Source organism: Pezoporus wallicus, unplaced genomic scaffold, assembly GCF_028554395.1.
Source record: "Pezoporus wallicus isolate ANWC-B61680 ecotype Strahan unplaced genomic scaffold, APGP_CSIRO_Pwel_v1 contig_6520, whole genome shotgun sequence".
NCBI classification, from domain to species: domain Eukaryota; kingdom Metazoa; phylum Chordata; class Aves; order Psittaciformes; family Psittacidae; genus Pezoporus; species Pezoporus wallicus.
In genome coordinates this window covers 1,898,086-1,912,909 of record NW_026636887.1, presented here as the reverse complement: position 1 = coordinate 1,912,909, position 14,824 = coordinate 1,898,086, and the positions used below count along the sequence as shown (strand labels likewise).

The window sequence follows — 14,824 nt, the reverse complement described above, 5'->3', positions numbered from 1 at the left end:
CTATCAATCCAGTCAGATCTGTTCTTATCTCAACCCCTCGCGCCCCACGTTGGGCGCCAAAAAAGAACTGTCGTGGTTTAAACCCAGTCAGGTAACTTGTTCACTCACTCCCAGTGAGTGGTGCCGAGCTGACAACAATCGAGGTCTGTCCCCCCCCCACACAAGGGCTCTCCCCTTCCCCGCTCCCGGAGGAACAGGGAGGAGGATCGAAAGAGTGCAACTCCTACGGGTTGAGACAAGAACAGTCCAGCAACCAATGTACAACACAAATCACCACCGCTACCACCAACGACAACAATGATAAGGGAAAATAACAAGGGAAGAGAATACGATACCACCGGCCAAGAAAACGAGTTCCACCCAGAAGCCCGTGTCCTTCCTGGGTAACTCCCAGTTACCCCCCACCCCGGGCATGACGTGCTGTGGTATGGAATACCTCCCCGGCCAGCCCGGGTCAGGCGCCCCATCTCTGCTTCCTCACAGCCTCCCCTCCTCCCTGGCAGAGCATGAGCCTCACAAAGTCCTTGGTCAGGGTAAACATCACTTAGCAACAACCAAAAACATCGGCTTCACCAACACTGTCCCCAGGCTGGAAGTCAAAACACAGCACTGCACCAGCTAACACAAAGGAAAAACATGACTGCTACTGCTGAACCCAGGACACAGAGGCATTTGCTTACATAGCAATTTTCTAAAATTAAACAGAAGCAGAAAAGCCCACATATCAAACAAGTTATTATTTCTCCATAAAACATGGAATGAGGAGAGTTAGAGGCTCCCAGTGATTCTTCATCACTTCCATCAAGGATATACGATCACTGAGATGGCTGTAAAAATCTGTAACAAAACACTATAATACCCATGGACAAAAGTACTTGATGGAGTTAACTAAAATCTGTCTAAATTAAACAGTCCAGAAATGCATGCAACTGTTAAGAATCATTGCTGTGCTAGCCGATGGCATCCTTGGAAGTGAGCAAGAGAGAGAGTATGCCAGAGCTGTGCCGAACAGAAAACCTTGTGTTAATTTTGCTGACATGGCATGGAATCTGGGACAGCTGATGGTATCACACAGGGGATAGAAATAGCTTTTAGAGTTATAGGATCAAGGTTAGAACAAGATTAAAGCTGAGCTGGCCTGAATGTAGCTGGCCTGGATAGTAGCGAATATAAGCTACCCAAACAGTTCACAGGCCAACATTAATCAAGATGTCATTGTGTTTTACTTCAGTGTAAAACCTTAGCTTACTCTTTCCAGTCCCAGTTGAAACCTTAAATAGTAGGTAGGTCTTTTGTTTGTTCAATGTTTACTAGTTAAGTCCCCTAAACAGCAATAATACCCTACTTTTACAGAGGCCTTAAGGAAGCATAAGGTTTTTAAGCAGGAGCTTGCAAGACTGCTCAGAATGCCAGCAATAACTATGTTTTAAACAACAAACTACTGCATTCTCAGCCATTTAGCACCTATTTCAGAGAGTCAAGGTCTTGTGTAATTCAAACTCATAGTATTGTTGCAGAGGCCAAGGAAGGAAATAAATGGGCATGTCATTTTCCAACATGAATTCTCACTCTGTGGTCCAATTGTGACTTCCTTTTCAAAGGGACAATGTTCCTCGCTGCTGGTGATCTTGAAAAATCTAAAATAATGACAAATATAATAAAAATAATGAATCTTTGTGATTTTTGAATTTTTTTAACCTGAGTGAGTTACAATGAAAAATCATTCTCATCTTTCTGAGTGAAGAGTGTTTTTCAGGATCGTAAATTAAAAAATAGATACTGCTGACTTCTTCAGAGTTGAAATTGCAGTGCCTCTGTTGAACACATGTACACCAGATTCTCCCGGCAACAACAACTATCTTGTATGGTTTCAATGCTCTGTCTTGCACTGGGTCCTGCTTGTTATTAAACCAAAAATGAAGGAGAGATAGAAATTAAGAAAAATGAAGGGGGGGGGGGAACCATTACTGCCCCTCTTCCAAGTACTCAGTACTTTTTGAAAGTAAATTAAGTATATACATACCTAGTGTCATACTTAGGACCCTCCTTAAGGTTTCAGAGTTTGAAAACCATACTCTGTGTCTTTATTCTATTTCATCAATGTTGACACCAGTCACAGATACTTACTAATGAGTTTTGTAATCCATCCCAATCAAAACGGATTATGAACATTAACCAATCTTCTCTTGGTGTTTTTATTCTATGTTGCTTCATGACCATTTCTGTCAGAGTTATACACTTCAGTGTGAGACCACCTCTCAGCCTGAGGCAAACAGAGCAGACGGAGGGAAGAAAGCTGGGCTGCTAGGCTGGTCTGAATCACGTGGAGCCCTGGCAAGAGTGGGGTGCTGCTCAGCATGTGCAGAACAAGACTTCAGACCATGGGAGGACTTTGTGGTAACTGCCATTAAGACGACTAAGGACTCTGGACTCCCTGGGACTAGACAGCAACAAAGAAGGAATAGAGCAGTTTCTGACTTGTATCCTATGCCTAAGTGATTAAATCTTCCTTTGGGTCTTAAGTTTAGCTCTGAATTTCTAAGTGACATTTTGTGACCTTTCTTAAAAGCTCAAGCATTATTACAAAATTAATATTTCATGAATTCTTTTACTCATTATGGAATATCTGAACTCTGATCAAACAGTGCATTTTTCCTAAGTGGTAATTCAAATTCCAACAATGCCATTTCCAATAAACAGCTCCTTAGGATGTTTTTAAAATTTGTTTACATTTCTTTTCAACTACTTAACAGATACTTAATGAAAGTAAAGGACAGGAGAGCAAAAAATAAAGCTCGAAGTTCAGAAATAAAAGCCCTTAATTTCACTATTTCTAATGTGGCTTTACTTCCTTTTGATCACAGTAGGATAATTAGAATATATGTGTCGCTGTGGAAAGGTATTTATACGTTAGATGCCAGCAAATGGAGAATAGTAATTGGATGCCAGCAAATGGAGAACAGTAATTGGATTTTATAAGATGGAACAGTCATTCCCCAACTTGTGCTTTCCCTTCAAACTCTTGCTTTTCCTCACTGAAAATGGGGAAGATGAGGACGCTCATTATTTGCCTGCTTTGGCACACTCTAGAAACACTTCACTCTTACCTTTTACCCTTTTAATTGCCTGACTTAACGGCACCCCAGAAAAAAAAAACCAAAAAACCAAAAACCCCCCAAAACCCTGGACTTGAGGGATATCCAACACATGCAGCACTAAGTAGATGCACTGCATTCCCCATTTTTCTTCAGGACTTACTGAGTAAGCAGGATTAGGAAACCTCTTTTTGCTAATTACCTTTTATCCAGAAAATTTTACTGTGTTTGCAGATCATGTTACAGAAATGAAAGTGATAGTTAAGGCTGAGAATTCACCTTTTGAATTCTCAATCTCAGTCTTCTAGAATTTTCCCTTAAAGAGAAGTTTCCCCACGGCCAGTTTCAACCACATGCTGAAGTTTGAAGATTGAGTTAGGAAATTCCTTTATCTGTTCTAGACTTACGGACATGGGAAGTAAATATTTAGTATGACATATCTTTCCTTTTGACCTATTTCACATTACTTTAAAGTAACACTTTATATTAACTCCCAAATTCAGTCCTTATCTGTATGCTTATGGTTTGTTCTTTAGGTCAATGGGAATATTCTAAATCAGAATATAACCAGACTTCAGCCCTAAATATTAAATGTCAGTATGGACTTTAAATGACTGGTAGACCCTTTGCAAAATTATAGCAGCAATTTTATAAATATCTAAGTTTTCCACTTTATCCTCACATACATGTTATACGCCAGTCAAGTTCTAAAATGTCTGTATTTGCTTTTCATGTGATAGAAAGTGAAAGTAAATTTGTGGTGAAATAGTAAAGCAAGAAAGTTAACAGCATACCTGCACTGTCTGCACAATTCTTGAAAGGGAAGACCACTGCTTTGTGCATAGGCAGGTACATCAGGGCATCAAGGGCTAAACCCTCCTTCCAGAACTAGCATCATCCAACGTCAAAGTCATGCTCATGGACTGACTGGCCAAGAGAATCCAACCTTCCGTTGAAAGCGTGCATCCCCATTAGCAGCCTGCAGTTCATAGAGGCTCAGTATGGGCAGGTAGCACAAAACTTAACAGTTAAGTGTTACCAAATATGATACCAGGTAAAAGTAGAAGTTTTAAATACATAAGGAAGCATGTATTTTATAACACAAACCACATGTAAGGCAATTAATTACCTTTCCTTGACATTCATTAACCTGTATCTAACATACTGCATCCAATTCTGAGCCCAATTCCAGTCCATGAAAGATGTTAATATACAAGTCCAGTGGCAGGCCACCAAGGTGGTTAGGCTGGAGTGATTGCTCCATGAGGAGAGACTGAGCGAGCTTGAATCTTCAGGCTGGAGAAGGTATGGCTTTGGGAAGCACCTAAGAACAGACTTCCAGGGTCTACGAGAAAGCTCCCAAGATGATGGAGCTGGGCTCTTCCCAGGAGTGCATAGCAGGAGGAGGACAAGAGAGGGTCCAACTGCATGTCAGGAAAAAAATTCTTCACCATCAGGACAGTCAAACACTGGAACAGGTTGCCCAGGGAGGCTACACAGTCTCCATCTTGGGAGGATTTCAAGTCCCAGTTGGATAAAGCCCTGAGCAAGCTGGTGTGATCTCATAGCTGAGCCTGGTTTCAGCATATCATTCAGACCAGATGGCCTCCCTAGTCCCTCCTGACCGGAATTGTTCTATCAAGAATTATTGTTCCCAGCAAGCCCACAGAAAAACTGTTGCACAGGAACATCTACTGGCAAATCCTGATTTCTTTTGCTTAGATAGAGCTGCAGTGCTTCACTGTTTGCAATTGTCAGTTTTCACTTATGAGATGCTATCACCAACACCATAATGCTGCCTAGCAACTAACTTATCCCAAGTAATAAAGTATAACTGGGGAGGAAGAAGAAAAATGTGAAGAGTATTATTTGTATTTTTTTTTCTTAAATTGTTTCCTTTACCCATTAGGTATCACCTGGCTGATTGCTTAAAAAAAAAAACAACAAACAAAAAAACACACAAAAACAGTTCTGCAAACACTAGAATTAAGTGCTTAAATTCACTGGAATTGATAACGCTGCTAATGCACATACGTAAGCGCTGGCAGGACTGCATCCATAATCCTGAGGCCAGCTGCCTAACTGGCTTATTAGTTTTTATTGCAAGTGTCAAAGAGATATAATCTAAAGGCACCTAATAGAATTTATGCCATACACTTCCCTTCTGCTTTCCAGGGTATTTTGCTAAGGATTTTGGTTTTCAAATCCTTTTCTGTGTCTTTAATGTCACTGTAGCAACAACTGCATTTGCAGGATTACATCTCTAATTTTCCTAATTTCAGAAGCTCCAGAAGGCTATGGGCTCACATTATTTCATAGTAATTAAGTTAAACTGTAATTTACAGAAATTTACATTATTTTTGCACAGGCAGATAACACAGATTGGAACATGGCAACCTCATTTATAGAAGTATTTTTCCAAATATTTATTTATTCATTCATTTGGGATATCTCTTTAAAACAGGTGATACTGTTTTATGAATTTATTTCACCGTGGAGCTCACGACTGAGGCTTTATTTGGCTGTTCAGTAATCTGTAAATGAACCAGACCAGCCAGCTGATGCTACCAGAGAAGTAAACGCAGCGCAGCGGGCTAGAAGCGCACGAGTACCAAACGAGCTTTGAGGTACACAAATAAGGTTTCTCACCAAACTAAGAAAGCCTCCTCCTCACCTGCCTCCTTCCCTTCCATCGCCGCCAGCCCGCAGGCCGCCCCGCCCGCCCCCCGCCCCGTCCCCGCGGCCGCCCGCCGCCGTTGCCGAGAGACCGAGGGTGGCCGTCGCCGCCGGGCGGGCACCGCCGCCCCGATCCACCGCGGGAAGGACGGCATACGAGGCAGGCACATCACCGTAACACCTCACACGCCCCGACCGCGCCATGAAGAGAGATGCTGGCGGTAGGTCGGAGGCGTCGGGCGCGGCTTGCTGCGCGGCTCTGGGCTCGGTACACGGTGGGCCCCGGCTCCTCCCCGCCCCCCTTCCCTGGCCCCTCGATCGGCGACCACCGCCGTGGTTCTCCCGGGGATGCTGGAGGTTCCCAAGGAGAGGGCAGGCGTGGCGAAAGGCCTTGGCCGGCCCGGTGGGGGGCCAGAGGCGGTGGCTCCCTGCTCACCGCCCGCCGGAGCCGGCCTTCCCCCGTGGTGGGAGGGGGCGCTCCGGTACGGCCTCAAGGCCTCCTGCTGCTGCTGCTGCGCCTCGTCTGGGCAGGAGGGGGCTCGAGGGGGGCAGCCAGGCTCTCCGTCCCTGCTACGGCCTCCGGCGCGCTGGGCCCCCTCCGCATCACTGAGAGGGGTGAATAAGTGCCTCAGTTGTTACTGAGGCAGAGCAGGCCCGTGGGTGAAGAGGCCCCTCCATTAACCACAGGCCGGGGGTTCACTAATTTGTGGGTGGTTGTGGATGGGGCCGAGTCGGGGAGGGTGCCCTGGCAGGGGGAAGCTGCCTTCCTGAGTGGAGGTTTTGTCTGCTTCACATTGGCTGGTGGTGATGGGGTTGGCGTAGCTGGAGAAAGCCACGTACCTAGGCCTGAACTCAAGTCTGTTCACTCTGCAGCTTCAGGGGTCTTGACACTGTTCATGAAGTGGAGAAGTGCTTTACATTTTTTTTGTTGCTGGCAACTTTTATTTCGGTACTCCTGCTAATATTAGAGATGTTTCTAGGAAGGATGGAGGCTTCTGATGGCCCATGTATGATTAGATTTAGCTTTTAAGTAAGCTATGAATTGGTTTGTTACCCATTGCTGAGTTCTGAGTCACTCATAATAGAAAAAGTCATAGTGAGAAAATACAAACTAAATGTTGTTTGAGCCTTTTTTGTCTTAAGCACCTTCAATTTCCTGATTCATTTCATTGTGGCTCTCAATTTTCTTGCACAGCAGCTGCTTCCCACCTGCCCTCCGAGTGGCCAACAGAGAAGTAATACATATTAACGATGAACTGAGTTTTGCTTCCTAAATCACAAAATTAAGAAACTTTAATGGAGAGAGAAAAACATAATATTTCTTTGAGTTGGTCTTTGTGGCTGCTAGAAGACTCTAGCTCTCTTCAAGTTCATGCATATATATCTTTATGGACTTTTAGGAGCAGTTGGGGGAAATTTTAACTCTGAGCTAGGTACTGTGTTTTAAAATGAAACTTTCAGGCTGTAACAATCAGCATGTCATTTGTGCTTTAGAAATGTAGACCCATAGCCTTTTTGTTTGGAGCATTGTTTTATTTTAATCTGAGATTTGCTTCCTCACAGTTCATTCCCATTTAACCTGGACCTCCTGGAAATACAATTTACTCTGGTTTGACTTATTTTCAGTTTTTGGACATTGCTGGTACCAAGAAGATCATGTAGTCCTATGTGGCGTTAATCCAAACCTAGGTCTTGAATCACAAACACTTCAGGTCTTAAACCTTTACCACAAGAGATGAGTAGTATCAAGCTGTGTTGTAAAGAGAAATGGGCTACTGGCCCAAGCTCTGGAAGAGGTGTGAACTCTCAGATAAGAGTATCTTTTTCTTAAGGCATGAGTATCTCATGATATGAAAGAACTGTTATTGCCTTCTGAGGATTTGGATTTCCTCCCTACCCACAAGGTACTTTGGAATTCAGACAGTTGTAAACAATATTTTTGATGTGTTTAGGAGTAAAGTAGAGGTGTTAACATTCACAGATTTTATTTTTTTTTTTTTTACCTTATTGCTAATAGAATACTTCCATGGTTGCAAAATGATTTGGCTATTCTGTAGGTTTTGAGCTTGGAATCTTTTGGGAGGTAAAGAGCAAAGTCAGACTAATATGGGCATTATGTGTTGAATCATATTTCCCTTTCAGTCTTTTCCTGTTCTCCCCTTCTTTACCTCCGTAGTTTCTTTTCTTTCATTAGAAATATCCCGTATCAGTTAAATACGATAGATGCCCTGCTTTGGGAGATACTACTCCTTGACTATGCAAATTTTCTTGTTTATGGTAGGTAATTTCTCTTTATTTTCTGTGATATTTTCATCTTTCATCTCTTTTTCATCCCACCGTGAGGTCAGTCAAGCAGTGGAACAAGATGCTTAAGGAAACTGTACAGTCTTCACTGTTGGAGGTGTTCAAGACCAGTCTGAAGTAGCCTGGTTAAACTCCAGTAGCCTGGTCTGACACCAGAGTTGACCCTGCTTGAGCAAGACTGGGCTAGAAAGCTTCTGAGATCCTTGTGTCCTGTGTTAACATATGATTCTATGATACCAGTTTCACTTTTTTTTTTTCTTTTCCCCTCCCCAGATAAAGCTTTTAGGTTTGGCCTTTTCTTCATAGGGCATTACATTGAGTCATTCTGTTTAGGAAGGTGGTAGTACAGTAGCAAAGCTTATGGCTGCAGATTGTAGGAGCTGCCCTGCAATTTGCTTTAAAGGAAAGATAAGAGGGAAAAAAGGAAGGGTCTTAATTTTGTTTTCAGGATTTCAAGTTGTCCTGGGTTCAGCAGTAGCAGTCATGTTTTTCCTGCTACTGCTGAGCCCAGGACACAAGTTTAAAATGTACAGGTGTTAACTGTTTTTCTGGTAATTCCTTACATGATTGTCCTGGGTTCAGCAGTAGTAGTCATTTTTCTCCTTCTTGGTAGCTGGTGCAGCGCTGTGTTTTGACTTTCGGCCTGATGTTTTGGTTTGGCCAAGGACTTTGTGAGCCTCATGCTCTGCCAGGGAGGAGGGGAAGCCGGGAGGAAGCAGAGACAGGACACCTGACCCAGGCTAGCCAAAGAGGTATTCCATACCACAGCACATCATGCCCAGGATGTAACTGAGAGTTACCCAGAAGGGCTGGGACTGCAGGGTTGGAGGAGGTATCAGTCAGTGCCTGGTCAGGCTGGTGGGGGGGAGTTATCGGTCTGCTGGTGCTGAGGTGTTGTATTCTCTTCCCTTGTTATTTTCTTTATCACTGTTATTATTGATGGTAGCAGTAGTGGTTTGTGTTATACCTTAGTTACTAAACTGTTCTTATCTCAACCCGTGGGAGTTATATTCTTTTGATTCTCCTCTCTGTCCCTCTGGGAGTAGGGGGAGGGAAAGAAGGGGGGGGAGCGAGTGAACGAGTTGCCTGACTGGGTTTAAACCACAACAATGATGGAAGGGGAAGAGTTTGGGAAGGGAAGATAATCTAAAATATTCAAATTTCTTAGATAATTATTTTAGCAAAAATCGTTAACAATGCTAAAAGAGTATAACCACTGTTTTAATTTATTTTTATTTAAATTATGAAAATATGTGTATACAAGGTTCTAGGCACAGTAACATGTACTTAGTGGTACAACAAAATCCCAGCAACATTAAAATCATTGCTTAAGCAAGCATACTGCCAGCCATCTGCCTACAAAGAAGCTCCTTTCCACCCCTACATCATTCTGGGAAGGATACTGTCATTCCTTTCTTTAAAACCCTGAAAACAGCAGGTTACTAAATACGGTGTATTTTGGAAAGAGGGCAAGCTGCTCTCTGAATTCTCTCAAGGAATGAATGACCTGTTGCTACCTGCCCCCTTGCTTTCGCAGAGGACTAAAACACAGTTTCCACTTGGAGATGAGTAGACTGCAAAAGCAAATCCCAGAACACTGTTCTTGTATTTTTTCCATCATGATTCTTACAAAGCACATTCTTCTGTCAGCTGTGAGCTGACAAGAAGTGGCATGGTGAAATCTGCCATGGTGTGGTCTAACAGTGCTGTTTGAAATTTTTTCTTTTTTTTTTTTATGCATGTGTAGTTTATTCAAAAATATATCTTCTGGGTGTTAGAAGACTTACAGTAAGAAGGACTTGATATGGCATTATGTTATAGTAGTGGTAGGCTGTGTATCTGACTCACATGAGATTTACTTTCGTAGGCAATGAGGTATTTCATTCTGTCTGCTGAGTAGGTCTGAATTATTTTGGCTAGGCCCGAGAAGAACTTACATTGAAGAAATAAATACTCTGTGAGCATTGTTCTTAGCTGATAATAAGACACAGGAGATATGTTGGGAGCAAAGAGCTGAACTCAGACTCTTTATTTTCAGAGTAGATGTTCTTAATGTTGGCAGCCTTTAGCAATTGCTAAACCTTTCCTCGATTTGTGAAACCCAGTCTGGTGTATTTGGTCTGGTGTCCTGTTAGTAAGTACAAGATGTCGCCAGCTGTTCTTTCCTGCCTGTATTCAAATGATTTGAAAATGTGAATGTAAGTGATTTTTAGGATATTTCCTTCAGTATACCTTCTCTGTGAAGACTCCTGATTTGTCTTAGTAAATACTGAAGTTTGATCAGCTATTAGCAGTATGTGTTCAAAATCATGAGGAGATCTTTTAGGGCATTTAATCAGATGCAATAAGAATGCCACACAGAGAGAAAAAGTATTGAAAGTATTATTTTTTCATTGAAACTAGTTATGAGTTAATAACATCCATAGTGGCATGTGTCATGCGATTGCATCCATTGGAATTCTGCCTTTACCCTTCTTGAAATTATATATATATGGACTGCCAGGTATAAAACTTGCTCATTTAAAATGTTTTGCAACATGGAAACAAATACTGAAATGCTGCTCACCACTTTGTGTGTCCCAGCTCTGGGAGAAGTTAGAAGGGGAGCAGACATTTTCAAAGAAGAGAGAATTGGTGTTAAAGAGAGTGCTTGTAGGTGGCCAGCCCTGGGAGGACCTTCAGTCAGTGCTCTCATGATCACAGGTGAAAAAAATCAATACACAGGGAGAAAAAGTATGTTAGAAGCCAGACAGTGCAGTTTCCAAGGATTTGTATGATTTAACTCTTTCCATAAGTTGTAGGTAGGAATACATGCTTTATTTTTCCATTTATTTTTCTGTGAAGTCGTTTCTGAACTGCTTTCTTTGTCTATCAGAGCACTTACAGGGATGTTTTCCTGGCTTTGTGGTAGAAATTTCATGAGTAGATTATGCTGTTTACAGTGAGTTTGCTTTATAAACAAGGCACAGATTTCTCAGCTTTTGATGCTCTGTAGGATCAGATAAATTTTAAAATTTGTCTTCTGATTTTTGTGGGAAGTGATCTGCAGGAGTGTATTGTGGTTAGTGTGGATATCACAAACAGGGATTAGATCTTCTTCAGACTTTTTGTCTCCCAAGTGCACACTTGGTCTGAAGTTCAGCTACTGTGCTGGCATACTTTCATTTCAGTAGAAGCTGTAAATTTAGTGGCTGGTTTAGATGGTGCAGTGGTTGCTGCAAGTTCAGAGAGAGTGAGGGAGATAAAGGCTGACCAAATGGATCTGAAGGGGCTTAGTGTGTGAGTAATTTTCTCTTTAGTTTTCTTCCTTTAATTTGTCCTTGCTTCTAAAAATATAGGAGAAATTTCAAAGCAAAGATTACATTCTTCCCCGAGGAGGTTGACACCTGCACTGAGGATTTTCATTGCTACTGTAAAGGAAATTCTCCAAAGAAATGTGGAGGTAGCTCCAGAACTCCATGATGTTTTCCTGTCTCAAAACCTGTCTGCCCTGCACCCGATATTTTTTAAAAACTCTGGAGCTAGAAATATATCCTAGAGAATGTATTAAGCCTTTCATGTTAATAATGGGTTGAGATCAAAGAAAGATATAATGATGTGTGTTGGAATCAATGTGGGAACTGCAGGGGTGCATTTGTAGCCAGGGTTAGGGAGGACTGCCTTCCTGTTAGCACAGCTTGGTGTGGTGTTCCCTGTGTGTCACATGCTGGAAGCTGTTCATGCACAGCTCCCTTCTTCCTGTTAATTTTTCAGCTGGTTCTCCCTTGTAGAAACAGGTGCAAAAGGGATTGTAGTCCGAGAATTGGAATTCTTTACACACATGGTAAAGTCCTGAGGCTGTCTGAGGCTTTGTGTCACTCTACAGGAACAGACGTGTAAAAGCTTGTGTGTTTCCCAAAAATAAAAGTAGTGAGAACAACAAAAAATTGCATAAAAGCTTGAGAGCAGCCATGCTGTATTTTGAATGATCTTGCTGAAGACCATTTCCAGAAGATTCTAGGTTTGTTGTCTTCTGCATTTTTGTCAGCAAATCTGCAGTAAACAAGCTGATTCTTATATTCCATAAACATTTATTCCCTTCCATTGGGTTTATATACATGGTGATTTGTTTATTCAAGGCCACCTCTTAAAAATAAGAACTCTGATCTCTTTAGTCACAGCATTTAAGTTTATGAACTAAATCTATTATGGACATCTAAAGTTCATTGTATTTTTTGTGCCCAGATCAGTTAAAAGAAAAAGATGAAGAGGCACTGGGTGAAAGGGTAAATGGGAATTTCATTAGAAGGATATAGCTAATCTTCCCACACGTCAGAAGTATAAATAAGCAATATTGAGAAAAGCGCAAAACCAGCAGAGCCTCTCTAACAGCCAGTTGATAATTATCTGTTTTCTTTCCCAAATGGACATAGCTTGTTATTTAGTGTCATTTATTTAAAAAGAAAAATAAATCAGCTGTGGCTTGTTAGTGTTTCATATCCTGAGCCTTTTTCCATAATTATTTGTTGTACTTACTGATTATTTATTGGTGTTTTCTTTAGAGTTTACTAGGAGCACTGTCATAGCCATTACCAGAAATAGTAAACATAAAATTATTATTTTGTTAATTCACTGATTAGCTTTTTAGTAAGTTTCCAGAGGAACATAGTTGCAAGAAACATTTTAGAAAATGTTGTTTTATTTTATTTCCTAAGGTCTTAAGAAATGCAGTACCCAAAACATTGCAGTACACTTCTTATCAGTATGCCAAATGTAGCCTTTTTAAGGCTTCATGACCTCAAAAAGTACACTAGCATCTCTGAGGCTTCAAGCGTTTCTAGTTATGCTTTGGTCCAAGTAGGAAAAATAAGTGAATACATTAAGCTTAGAAATAAATAGGAGAAAGCAGGAAAACTGCTAAAGAGAAGGAAGTAATGAATTCAGTTATGAGAAAGAATTCAGAGCATAAAGCTTTAGCAAGGGGGTTAGGAGAACATACAGCTTGTATGGATATTATTTCAGTTTTCATTTGTTAGAGAAAGACAATTAAAAAAATTAATTTTACAATATTTACATATTTTCAGTGACAGCTTACCAGTTTTGTTATACTAAAGTTGCTGTGACTGACCATACAAATAAAGGTGTCAGAAGTTGATGCACTTGGTTTTTAAATACTGCACAGGAGATACGAGATAGTTGTGTATACCCAAGAAAGCACAAGGTTGTACTGACAACAGTTGTCATGATCGGGAATTTTTGTTTATTGACAGATACAGAAGAACATACTGAAAAAACTTTGTAGAAACTTGGCAAGGAACTCACATATGGAGCTTGTCATGTCTGGAGAGACACTGTAGGAGAAACCACAAAAGCACTCTTATGAAAATGTAGCGAGGGAGTTTCTATTGAATCTGAAAGAGAGACAGAGTAGGAGTCGATTCTGGGGGGCTTGAAAGAAGACATTTGCCATAACAGCTAAAAGAAGAGACAACCAGGGATGCATAGGTGCTGCAATGAAAGCAGCAGCCTCTGTAGCTAGAAGTCATCTGAGACCAAGCACATGGGTACTTCTGCAGTCCTGAGCCCAATGTTTCCTCCAGCTAATCACCTCTTACATCATGTCACTTGCATTCATGTTGCAGTCATCATTCTGATGCTTGGGCCTGTAAGTACTAGGGCCTGTAGTGATGGTACAAGGCACCAACAACTTTAAACTGAAAGAGGAAAGATTTAGGTTGGACATAAGGAAGAAGTTCTTTACTGTGGGGTTGGTGAGACACTGGAACAGGTTGCCCAGAAAAGCTGTGGCTGCCCTATCCCTGGCAGTGTTCAAGGCCAGGTTGGATGGGGCTTTGAGCAACCTGATCTAGTGGAAGATATTCCTGCCCATGGCAGAAGGGGTAGAACTAGATGAACTTTAAGGTCCCTTCCAATACAAACCATTCTGATTCTACTGTATACTAGTTTGATAAACTTTTCAAGAGAGTAGTCTACGTTTTTGCACGTACCAACCATGCTTGGTCCAGACTAGAGGTCCAGAAAAAGGTCCCAAGTTTTTGCTTTCTCCTTCCCCCTCAGTTGCCTGAAAAAAAAAAATAAAAATCCCTAGGGGATTGTATTTCATGAATGACAGAGCTGTATTTCATCAGCAGATTCTTCTTAGAAAAGTTTATCTTCTCTATGTCTTTGGATTTATTTAGACACTGGGGTCTATGAACTGTATCAGTGGGGAAGCCTAACCCACCTTTCTGCTGCCATGGCTCAAGTGGCTGAGCATACAGAAGGTTCGGTCAGTGCCACCTACACAGGAATGCCCAGATTTGGCCTGATCTTGTGGAAACAACACATTTTCCTCAGTGCATCCATGTGCCAGCACAAGCCCCAGAGACAGCAAACTGTCAGGCTGTTGGATAGATAATGGCTAACATTAGAAAAAAAAAGTATTAGAAAAATACATGTTAATAGCAGTCTAGAGCAAAAAGGCTCTTCTAATTTCAGTAAAGAACATTACCATGTGTCATCTGTTTAACATTGCCTGTTTGCCTACAGCATGTTGGGATTTATCTTAGCTAGGGGAATAAATGGAAATGTCTCCAATAAATTAAATGGCCTTAGGTCAAATCTGTCCAATGATTATTCTGGGTTTAAGTTTACAGCAGTAGCATTCTTTGCATATTGGTACAGTTTTTCTGCCAGCTTTGCTAAGGTTCTGGTAATTGCTTGCATTACATACCTTTGTGTAATTTTTTGTATACTAATGACAGTCATGT

At 41.5% G+C, this 14,824-nt stretch overlaps 1 protein-coding gene across 1 annotated transcript in view; it reads left to right on the top strand.

The window, feature by feature from the left end:
- The first annotated feature begins 5,813 nt into the window (after window positions 1-5,813).
- The window catches only part of NALCN (sodium leak channel, non-selective), a 232,873-nt gene continuing 223,862 nt past the window's right edge, over window positions 5,814-14,824 (top strand). Inside the window, exon 1 of the mRNA XM_057402107.1 lies at window positions 5,814-5,992. The gene's annotated coding sequence lies outside the window, so the exon portion shown is untranslated. The remainder of the gene's footprint in view (window positions 5,993-14,824) is intronic.